At 38.5% G+C, this 10,911-nt stretch overlaps 1 long non-coding RNA gene across 1 annotated transcript; it reads right to left on the bottom strand.

The window, feature by feature from the left end:
* Positions 1–6,343: 6,343 nt before the first annotated feature.
* Positions 6,344–8,770, bottom strand: LOC141921943 (uncharacterized). Its single transcript, XR_012622826.1, has 3 exons — positions 8,756–8,770; positions 7,342–7,432; positions 6,344–6,388 (listed from the first exon to the last, which is right to left on the bottom strand). It is a non-coding gene; the product is annotated as an uncharacterized LOC141921943 (long non-coding RNA).
* Between the last annotated feature and the right edge of the window lie 2,141 nt (positions 8,771–10,911).

Here is a 10,911-nt window from a genome sequence, read left to right on the forward strand (position 1 = left end):
GCAGGCACGGTGACGGTGACGTCCTGCCCTCCTGAATCAACATTTCATGCAGTTCAAGCTTCATCCTAACCCTCATGGAGCTTAGGAGCAATTCTGGCAGAGACAGACTCCACCACAGCTCCGAGTGGCTTTCCCTTTCTAAATAACCACTATCAGGCTGCCACTACATTTTGCGCCAAATGGCACCATGCTGCAAAAAAACAGATCGCGACCCTGCCAAAAGCACAGCAGCCACTACGACGGCTAGCCTTCCCTCCCAGTGGCTTATATGTGCCCTTGCCTTGGGTAGGCAGAAGGACCAATGTACTTTGAAATCTGGAAACCAATTATGTGGCTCCAGTATAACTCTGTTTGTAATATATTTTTGAGGTGCCTGACAGAGCTTGTGGTACTTCCTGAGCCAGCCAGATCTACCTCCTGCGTTACTGCCCACAGTCCATCACTCAGTTTTCCACCTCACCCCATTGCTCAGCAGGCAGGAAAATGAGCCAGCATGGCACACAACACAGCAGACCACCAAAGGGCAACAGGAAAAATCACACAATTTCTCCCCAGCGGGCAGTTTGAGCCTGTGCAAAATTCAATATGTGAAATCTCCTGGTGATACAGAGCGCTCTGCCCTCAAAGCTAGTCTCTGGTATGTGACAGAGTCACCCTTGGCTCAAGCCAGATAATTAGCTGCAGCAATAGAAAGTCTGCTGGAACAAGCTACCTTCAATCCATTTCCTTCATGGGGGTGTCAGGCTGGTACGCAAAAGCCTGGAGCAAGTGAAAGCGAGACAGAGTCATAGCCATTTCCAAGCTGCCCCTGCTAGATCATCTTCTGTGAAACCCTGTGGAAATTTGAAAACTGTTACCTGCCAGTAACAAATTGGCTCTCCTTGCGGGCACCAAATGTATCATATCGGGTGGCTCCAGCCCAAAGCATTGAAACTTGCTGTGTCAGCACATCTGCATTTTTGTTTTGGCAGGAAAGTGTAGGTTCTGGGGGAAATTAGCAATAACGGTGCTCAGCTTTAGACCATTTGAACTGAACACAGACATTCAGTCTAAATTAGCAGCATAACCCAAGCCTGATATGGACAAAATAATCTTTCCCAAAGCTATCCCTACTATCTCCTTTTTCTGTGCAGAGTATAATGCATCCTGCCTGTCATAAAAGCTCACACCTCAAGACTGCTTTCTATCCAGGTACCCTGCTAGGTCTTCACCTCTAACAATGTTTGAATGTGTCTCTCTCTAGCTCCCAACTATGTGTCAATACCATAGTGTTCTGCATAATGTAACTAACTTCTGTTTTTTTCCATTTCAAAAAGTGCTTTTCATCTTACACTGACAAAAATATAACGTCTCAACTGCGGCAACAATTTTCTGTCTTACAAGACTTCATGGTTTGACATCTCCAGTCTTATCACCCCTCTCTTCTTTGATCCTCCCTCCTTTTCTGGCACACTGAGCATCTCCTAATTACCTGAAACTCTCATAGCCCTGTTCCCCACCACCACCACCCTTCATGTATTGTGCCTCAGTCAGCACTGAAATACAGACTCCTGTTTTGCTCATAGCACAGTCATCACAGTGTCCCTGTGAAATCTGCCAGCCACAGACACCTCCATACCTCCTCACATGCTGACCCTCCCACTTGGAAGGAGCATAAGGCCTTGGAAAAAGGAAAGTACTGAAAACCTGAGCTGCCTGTCCCTTGCTAAGTCCCAATAACCTGCCATGTGCTCAAGGGGGCACTTGCAGAACAGCAGAGCACCAGCAGTTCCAGTAGGTAATTCTGGCTGGGGGCTTGTGCTGCTTCTGTCATTAAAGTCTTAGCTATTAAAAGGGGATGGGCCAGCCTGAGCCAGAACCCCAGCAAAAAGAGCTGGGCAGTTGGGGCTGAATTAACTGAGAGAGCAGTGCCAATTGCACAGGGGGTGCCCCAGCCTTTTGCCTCCACTGGGGGTCCCTTCAGTGTAGTGTCAGCTCTGCTACCCACCCTGGAGCCCTTCTCGTTCACAGCACAAAACTCATCAAACGCAGTGACAGGGTGATTGCTCTGTCTGCTCCAACAGAAACATTTCAGGCTGGCCACTGTTTCATATTTTACTCAGGTTGTCTGCTACCAATTACATATAACATCTTGAGCATGTGAAAGACAGCGTGACTGCAAGTGTAGGGGAAATAAAAGTTTTGGAACTATTACAGAGAAACAAAGCTTTCACAAACATGAAAAATAGAATATAGACAAATAAAGCCTGTTAATGAATATTTAACTCAAACAATGATGCATTTGAAAGATACTGTTAAAGGAAGATCCAGAAACAAATTTCACTCTCAGAGCTGTGATCAGAACCTCCATATTAAAAGGCCATATGCAGTTAAATAGACAATCAGAGCATGAACTTCAGGGACATCTGTATCCAAAGCAAAAGCAAAAGCAAATATCACATTCAATATGAACTGTGAAACAGCTCACTAACTAAGGTTGCTTACCAAAATAGGGAAAATGTGGAAAAAAAGGAAAAAAGCAAAGAATTTAATGATAAATTTCTTGGCATAAATTCTAATGACTTTCCACCTTCTTTAGTTTTACCTCTCCTTAAAGCCACATTTCTGTGTATTTGGTCTCTGAGATTCTCTCTAACTCATCCAATAATCTCAAGAGGAATTCAGGCAGAACCTGAAGACCCTAAAGTTTCCAAGAGAAAAAAATCTTCATTCAAAATTTTGCCATGCCTGGTAGCAATAATCCAGGTGACACCAAAAATGCAATTTATGCAGAAAGCATGGGTTTTTAATGTTTGCTGTTTTTCTCTCTCACTGATCTTCCAAATTATCTTTTTTAAACATATATATTTTTAAAGGTCTTTAAACTTTTAAGTTTTCCTGATGGAACAGATAAACTGATCATGCTGAGCATTTCTATGCAATCACTCTTTGTTCTACTGCTTCTCAGTACTTTTATTCAAGTCCCTTCATCATCACAGAAGGCAGCTAATGAGTGGCATTACAGTTTATGACTTACAGACACAACTGAGAGACATTTTTCTAGATTTTTGTTACCAGTCATTTTAAATAACTCAATTAACTCTCCAGCAATCAACATACCAGCAAAGTTTTGTGTAGGCAGGCAAAAACTGACCTCTGTGCCAACTCCTTGGGTCATGTTCACATCCTCAGGAACTCTTCCCAGCTTTCTGTTTGCATTTCCTCACTTGTGAGCAGCACACACCTTGTATGACATTGAGATCCTACTCAAAACGTGGATTATGAGCAATGAAAACAGATAGACCATGAATATTTACTAAGAAAATAGCAGACTATGTTTTAGAAAGGCTTTGCTCCTCTGTTGATCTGCAAGAACTCCATCCAGAATTTTAGCATCCTTGCCTTCAACACCTATGTGTCCTAACCTAAGGGGAAATATTTTCAGTATTCCAGTGTAATATACAGATGGGCCCCCTGAACCTAAAGAGATCAGTAAAACTCCTCACCAGATGCAGAAGTAATAGGTATTGCCACACAATTTTATTTTAGCCATTACTCCAGACCAACTCCTGAACTGGGGAAGAGAAGAAGCAGACCTTTCCCTGAAGTCAGCTTTGGCCTTCTCACCTTTGTCTATCTGGATTAGGCTTCAGGCCTCCTTTATTTTCTTTGTATAGCTAACAGAAATAGGAGGTTTTTGCAGGCTAATATAAGTGAATTCAGATTAGAAAGTGCTTTCCACAGTCATTTCAACCTTTACTGGTTGTTACCAATTATAAAAAAAAAAAAAAGAAAAGGTGTAACAAAACTTACATTAACAGTTACAGCTATCTAACTGCATTCTGACTGAGAAATCCAAAACAAAGGTTATCTTTCATACTCCTGTACTTTATCATGTGTTTCTGACATAGCCATGCCACAGCACAAAATCAATCTTCTAAACATTTTAAGCTTTGGAAGGGCTGTTCTTTTTCAGTTACTGGATCAACATTCCCAAAATTAATATAGTAGTAGTAGTAGTAATAATGATAATAATAACAATAATAATAATAGCAATAACAATAATAATAATGATAATAATAATCATAATAATAATAATAATGTGAGGCAGAAGATAACTCCTTTTACTAACTATTGGCAATTACATGATGTCATGCTTTTAAGTAATGCACCTCTAGATGCAACATGGCATGGTCCTGATAATTGCAGATTTGCATCTCTATCTCCTAGATCAGGAGGCATTAACCTCTAAGTATCAGGCAAAATTCCTGCTTTAACTATTCTCTACTTATGAAGTGAATCACTGACAAGTCTTCCTGATGGTCTTCAAAGAATAGAAGAAACATAGATATCATAGTAAAATATTGTGTCTTAGGAAAAAAGGTTAAAAATAGTCTTACAGAATATGAGTTTTATTGGTGTGGACTTACGGTATTTGAAGAACACGTAAGGAAGTCCGAGGTTTCTCTAGGGACATAAGACATCTTGAGGTTTTGGGTTTGTTTATTCAAGGGAGTTTATCTTACTCTGCAGGCACAGTCAACAGTATTCCAGAAGTTTCCACTGAGGTCTCTACTAAGGGTAGATGAAAGTTTTCCAGCAAAACTATATTTCAAATGAAAATTAAGTTGTCATCTAAAGACATTTGTTAAAGGTGTCCCTGTTTCCAAAAATGTTAAGAAAACCTCACACTCTGAAATGAAAAAAAAAAACAGCTTTCTTCAGTGTTTTGTTAAGGGTCAGTTCAACGTTAAACATATGCTGGTGAACAACTGTAGTGCTGGATATGTCCACCCTGCAAACAGATCCACCCTCTGACTGATGCCTGTCTGTCAGCTACCTTCAGCAGCTGTGTGAATCCCCCAGGGCGTGATGATGGCCAGTAAAGGAGAACAGTCAGAGTAAATGCAGTCTTATGATGGAACAGGGCTCTGAGAAGGGAGTAAAAACTTGAAGCTGCTGGAATGCAGCTGTTATAGCATTGAACCAAACATGGGTCAATGCCAAGATCACCTGAACAAAGAGCTCTAAGCAAGTTCAAGTGCCCATATGTATTAGTTTAGTTAGGTGGTCAAACTAGTTCATAAATTCTCAAAACAGAAACGACCACAAAATAAAAGTAATTTTCAGCTACATCTCATACAAAATTTTGCACTGTCATTACATAATTTTACACTGTCATTACATACATGCTAACTGTAAATGAAGTATTAAACTCAGCTCTTTCAACAGGTGTCAGAATACATCTTTACTAGTGATACAACCCACCTAACAGATCTTATTACTGTTGGTCTTCAGTCCAGTTAGACCAGGATACCAAAAACCTTAGTGTGCCACACTAAGGACTTATTTCCACACTAATTCTGCAGTGGTGACTTTTGAACCCTTTTGAAAACGTGACCCTGCAATAACAGTTGAAAACCTAGCTTTGAACTTTGTGAAACACATTGTCTTATGAGACTCAGATTTTGCAGTAAACATCATGTATACAACATCTTTACAATAAAGATTTCATAATAATAATTTTCTACCAGTCCAGGTGTAAACTGAAAAGAGTCACATGGGCTGGATCATGTTGAGAACAAAGGAAGTTCTGTCAGTGCTTCAACTTGACTGAGTTGAGTCATAAATCTCCAAAATTATGGACACCATTGTAAGCCTTTCTACTGAATCTTTACACTAAGCTCTAAATAGTGCTCCTTTCATAACTAATATGACTTTTTTCTACAAACTCTACTGGCCAAAACAACACCAGTACATAATAAAAAATGTTTTGATAAATATGATTGGAGTACACAGGGGTTTTTTAGGATCAGGTGATTAACTCTGTGAAGTCTTCAGGTATGTCAGAAGCAGGTAAACGTCATTAAGTATTTCTTCAAAGACATAATTACAATAACCACCACTCTTCCACTGAATCCAAAACAGAAAAAATCCAGGTTGCTGCTGCTGTGTAAGTGCTGGATTATGTTTCCTGCTGAGTTCAGTAGGTTTTCATCATTTAAAGGATTTGTTAATAGTTTAAGAAATGCATTGATTCTTTTCCATGGCATGGTCCAAGTAAAAACTACATGAGCTCTTTGGAAAGAAAAATATATGTTAGTGAGTAAAGTCTCAAATAGAATACTTAGAAAAAGCAGAGAAATGTTGCATCAATATTCTTTCTTAGTGTTAAAAAAAATTAACAGAATGGATTAATGAGGATGTACTAAACAATAAATACTATGCATCAGCCCACGTTTCACTTGGGGGATTGAATATTTTCCTTTGTTTACAGTTCTGCCTTCTCATTTACCTGAAATAATGTTGGTACCAAACCGCCAATCCCAGTTGTTAAAAGCTGACAGAAGGCTGTTTATGATCAATGCCTCATTTGTTTTTCTTTTTTTCCAAGATTCAGGGAACTTCTCTATTAGTTAAAGAATAAAAAGCAGTTTATTTCAATGGCTTTCTCTGCTAAGATTTCTTTTCCTCAAATAAGTTTGAAAAAATGGCTTGTAGATACTCTGTTATTGCTTTATTTTCTAATGCATCATATCACACTGGATTACAGGGGGTATCACTCAAATTAAATTTACTCTTGAGAGATGCAATAACTTTCAATCAAACCACAGGTACTCAGCGTCCTTCAGAAATGGGCCTATAATGCAGGATGAATGAATGAGAGTGAGCACAAGCACTGTAAGACTACAGACCAAATCAACTGGGGAAGAACAAATTACCATTGTGGGATGCAAATAGTTACAGTCTTAGAAAAACTCTTCTGATTAGCTGAGTAACTCACAAATTATGTATGATCCCTAGAAAAAACATTTCTGATAATGCAGTTCCTCGGAAATGGTCCTGTGATGAAATGATGTCTGCTTTCCAGATCCAGATTCAAATGGCCCACATTCAGAAATGCCTGAGTACTGGCTTAATGTTATTATACCAGGCATCAAGAATAATAAATAATTGGGAAATCATCTTTAGTAAAATGTACATAGTTTTCCTATTAGGCAGTTTCCAAGCTTCTTCTGACTGGCTACCTCTCACCTACTATATCTAGACACAGGGAAAGCTAGTAAGTAGGAAAAGTGGAAAGGTGCAAAAAGCCAGAGCGCAGAACCCACACCAGTAGAGAAACCCTTTTTGATTAAGTGTGCCTGCACGTGGGCTAAAGCTCTTCCCACCAAACACTCAAATCACCTGTGTTCAGGGTCCTTCCAAGAGCAGGATGGATTTAGAGCCATTCTCACCACTGACCCCAAGTCACTCTTCAATGAAGAAATCCCTGTATACTAAAAGCTTCTGATAGTACTGTCTTAGAGTCCACCCCATCTAAAGGGCCTGATTAGATCTTAAATTGAAAGGGTCTCTTACTTGTTAAGATGCTCATCATTCATGCGTTTGTCTCAGACAGTCACACATATAGGACAAATTAAAGCAATTGCAAAAGTTTCAGTTGCAGGAGCTGTGGAGAAATAGCACACTTTGAAGAAGCTGTTTTCTAAAGTTGAGACAAGATAATTGCCTCGACTCTTCCTGCTTTGAGGAAATGAAAGTGTTTTCAGAAAACTTTTCATCCCAAGCTAATACTTAATGGCTCATAAAAACATGTGCTTAGTGATCCCATATTAGACGCTTTATAGTTTATGTTCAGACTCTGGTTTTGGATGATGTTTTAAATGCTTGTGAAAATTGACATTTTTATAGGGACTGGACTATTACGAACCTTCATATTTGTCCTCTGAAAAGAAAAAAAATCACTATGTCTTGCATCTAAAATATAATTGCTTAAAGAAATCATCATAACCTGACATATATTACAATGTCTGCAAAATGGACTATTTCAAGGCAATACACAAGGTGTCCACAATCTACTGAGACTCATTCTTTTAGTGCTGCTTTTTCCCATACCAGACAATACCAAAGTTTTTGGCTTGATTCTAGTGCCTGGTGGGATATTTTGTACTTTTATTTTTCTCAGCTTTAAAAATTGCTTCCCAAATTCTTTTTTGAATCTGTTGATACTCAATTTACATCATATGTGATGGACTCGAAAAACAGTTCCGATCGGTGTTCTGTGCCAATTAAATTTTTGTTGGCCTATATAACATATTTGACTACTGCTTTTTTAAGCTCTGTTCATTTATTTTAGGTCCTTTTAGCCCTAAAATCAATTTCCTTCCCCTGAAAAATGAAAAAGTCCTACACTCCATGTAGCAACTTGTTTATAGGTCTAAATACGAGTCAGCAAAAGATGAAATTAATAATTATTTATTATTTAAACTAGATGTGACCTAAAAATTCTTCTAAAAATTGACACGCTTACTGTTTAGAAGGGCTGTGATCCATATCCTGGTGCTACAAACATTAGGAGCCTTTCAGAAATTTGTATATATGAATAATTCTATATGCAAGAGTATACCAGAGAATTTGCTGAAAATATACATTCATGTCTAAAGTTAATAGAGCTACTCAGGAATGTAAATTTACTTATATGCATCATAGGTTGCAGGCCAGGAAGATAATGCTACATATTCCAGTCCATATAATGACAACTTGCTCACCTAGCACGTATTCTATACTTCAGTCCAGTATATCTGGGTTACTTTTGACAAGAAAAAAGGATTTGAATCATAATTATTCAGCACAAAATTAACAAGTGTTACAAGAAGGCACTAGTTTCTGTTGCTCTGAATTTGGTGCTTGATTATATCATAAAACAGTTGCTGCCTCAACAGAGGCTTTCATTTTTATCGAACTAGTTTCTCTAAAAACAAACACAACTCACCTCCCTACAGTAAATCCTGGAGAATTCAGCAGGATGCACACACAATAACCTTCTGGAAGACATAAATGGTCTCTTAATATACATCTGAGGACCTACCAGTGCAAGAAAGCTACCTATTAATGGAGTCTACAGTCCAAATAATAAGCAATAAAAAGGAAAAAAAAAATGATAGCTATATAAGTTGCTCATGAAACAAAACAATTTCAGTGAGAATTATTTCTCATTTTACATAGAGGGATATAATTTTTCTCTATTTCTATATATGTATATAGAGACAGATATATACATATTCTCTCTTTAAAATATCTTGTATTAAATTCTGTGTGTAAAGTCCAAGGCAATTCACTTTCTGCAAGGTTAACATTTTATACCTCAATTCATGGTACCCATCTCTGCATTTAATGAGCAAAGCTCATGGAGCTAAAAATATCTCCTTTCATTGCTTATTAACTCCATTTAGCTAAAAACCAAGCACCCTCCATTTCCATTGCAGACAAAGGGTATGCATATTCAGCACCTCCAGGAGGGGCACATGGGGTGTGAGTCTTCCTGAGTGTATGGATGTATATCTGTAATGTGCACCATGCATGTAAACTACATCTTCTACTGACTTTCAGAAAAGTTGCGGATATTCAGTATGAAGAAATCTGATCATGCTTACACACAATTCAGTGTAAGGAATCAGTCTTGTGCCTGCAAATCTATTAGCTCAGATAGGTTTTCTGCATGCCTCTGCTGATCTAAGAATGAACCCTTCAATGATTGGGGGTTTTTTTAATAAGCTATCTTGCTAGCAGTTGAATACTACGTTATTTAGGTCCCGGGAGAATACTATGCCAATTTAGCTGAGTGTTGTTTTAAAGTTAAAGTGATGAGGGAAATCCAGTAGCCTTAACCTTTATTGTAACCCTCACTTAATTTCAACTGCCTGGGGTTAGGTGAAAGTAGAGATTATAAAATGTAGCAATGATCTTATAGACTCTAAAGTAACACGACTTTTGTAATTGAAGTGATATTACTGTGCAGTGATCCAACTTTGGTTTACACTCCAGAATAACCTATAAGCTTGCAAGACCCACTCTATTTGTTCTTTTGGTACACAGGCACAAATATTTCTGCAGTTTGCCAGGTTTCAGGTGAGACTGAGAAACATCTGCAATGCACTGGTTTTGTAGCCTTAACAAATGGTTGCTGTTGGTACAACGTGCAACATATGCTTGTTTAAAGATTCATTCCTCACTTTCAGGTTTCTGGAAATGCTGTAAATTTTACTCACCAGCCCACAGACCAAATCCTGCCTCATGAGCAATAGGTACACACAGTCAAGCAGCATGAATCTGCCAGAGGCACAAAGAATGAGTCAGCTTTTTTGGAGCCAATCCATAATGCTGGATTCCAAGATTTAGGTTATGCTGCACCATACCATATTTTCCCTGATTTAAGCTACTGTCATAACATTTGCCCACATACAATAAGTCCAACACATTCAGCACTCAGCCCATCACTCAACATATTTCTCAGTGAACTTTCCTGATGAACAATATCCTTACCTCCTAGTAATATTTCATTATTCACATTGTAAGCATACCCATTGCTGGGCATATAAAAGTTACTACTGCTAGCCCATTTCATTCCTACTTGTTTAAGAAATGTCAGAAGCAAATCTCAAGCACAGCTGACTAGAAAACAATTTTTGCATGAGACACAAAGTCTTGGAAACTCCAGTCAACTGTAAAGGATAAAACACAATTTATTCAACTGGAGAGCCTTTCTGCCAATGCTGGGTGTGCTACAGTCAAACATCAACAGCTACAATAGTAAAAGTTTTATTTTAACTAAGTTAATAGATAAATGTAGCAAAAGGTCTTGAAGGCTATTCTTTTCCACTGCACTGGTGGCAGGTGGGACAACTGCAGACCAGTACAGGAAAGACAGCACAAAACAGTAATCACACCAGTTACCAGGAACTTGTTTGGAAAATGCAAAAATGGACAGCACACATCAATATTAATTTAAACGCTTTCAGTTCAAAGGACTCAGGATGTTGTGGACATCCATGCTAGGAAGCTTTGCAGAGTCATGACCACTAGGAACATTTACTGGCACTGTTAGAAAGAGCCACCCACACAGAGGACAGCATTAAAAGTCCCGTTCAA

This window comes from Strix aluco, chromosome 3 (genome assembly GCF_031877795.1).
Source record: "Strix aluco isolate bStrAlu1 chromosome 3, bStrAlu1.hap1, whole genome shotgun sequence".
NCBI lineage: Eukaryota > Metazoa > Chordata > Aves > Strigiformes > Strigidae > Strix > Strix aluco.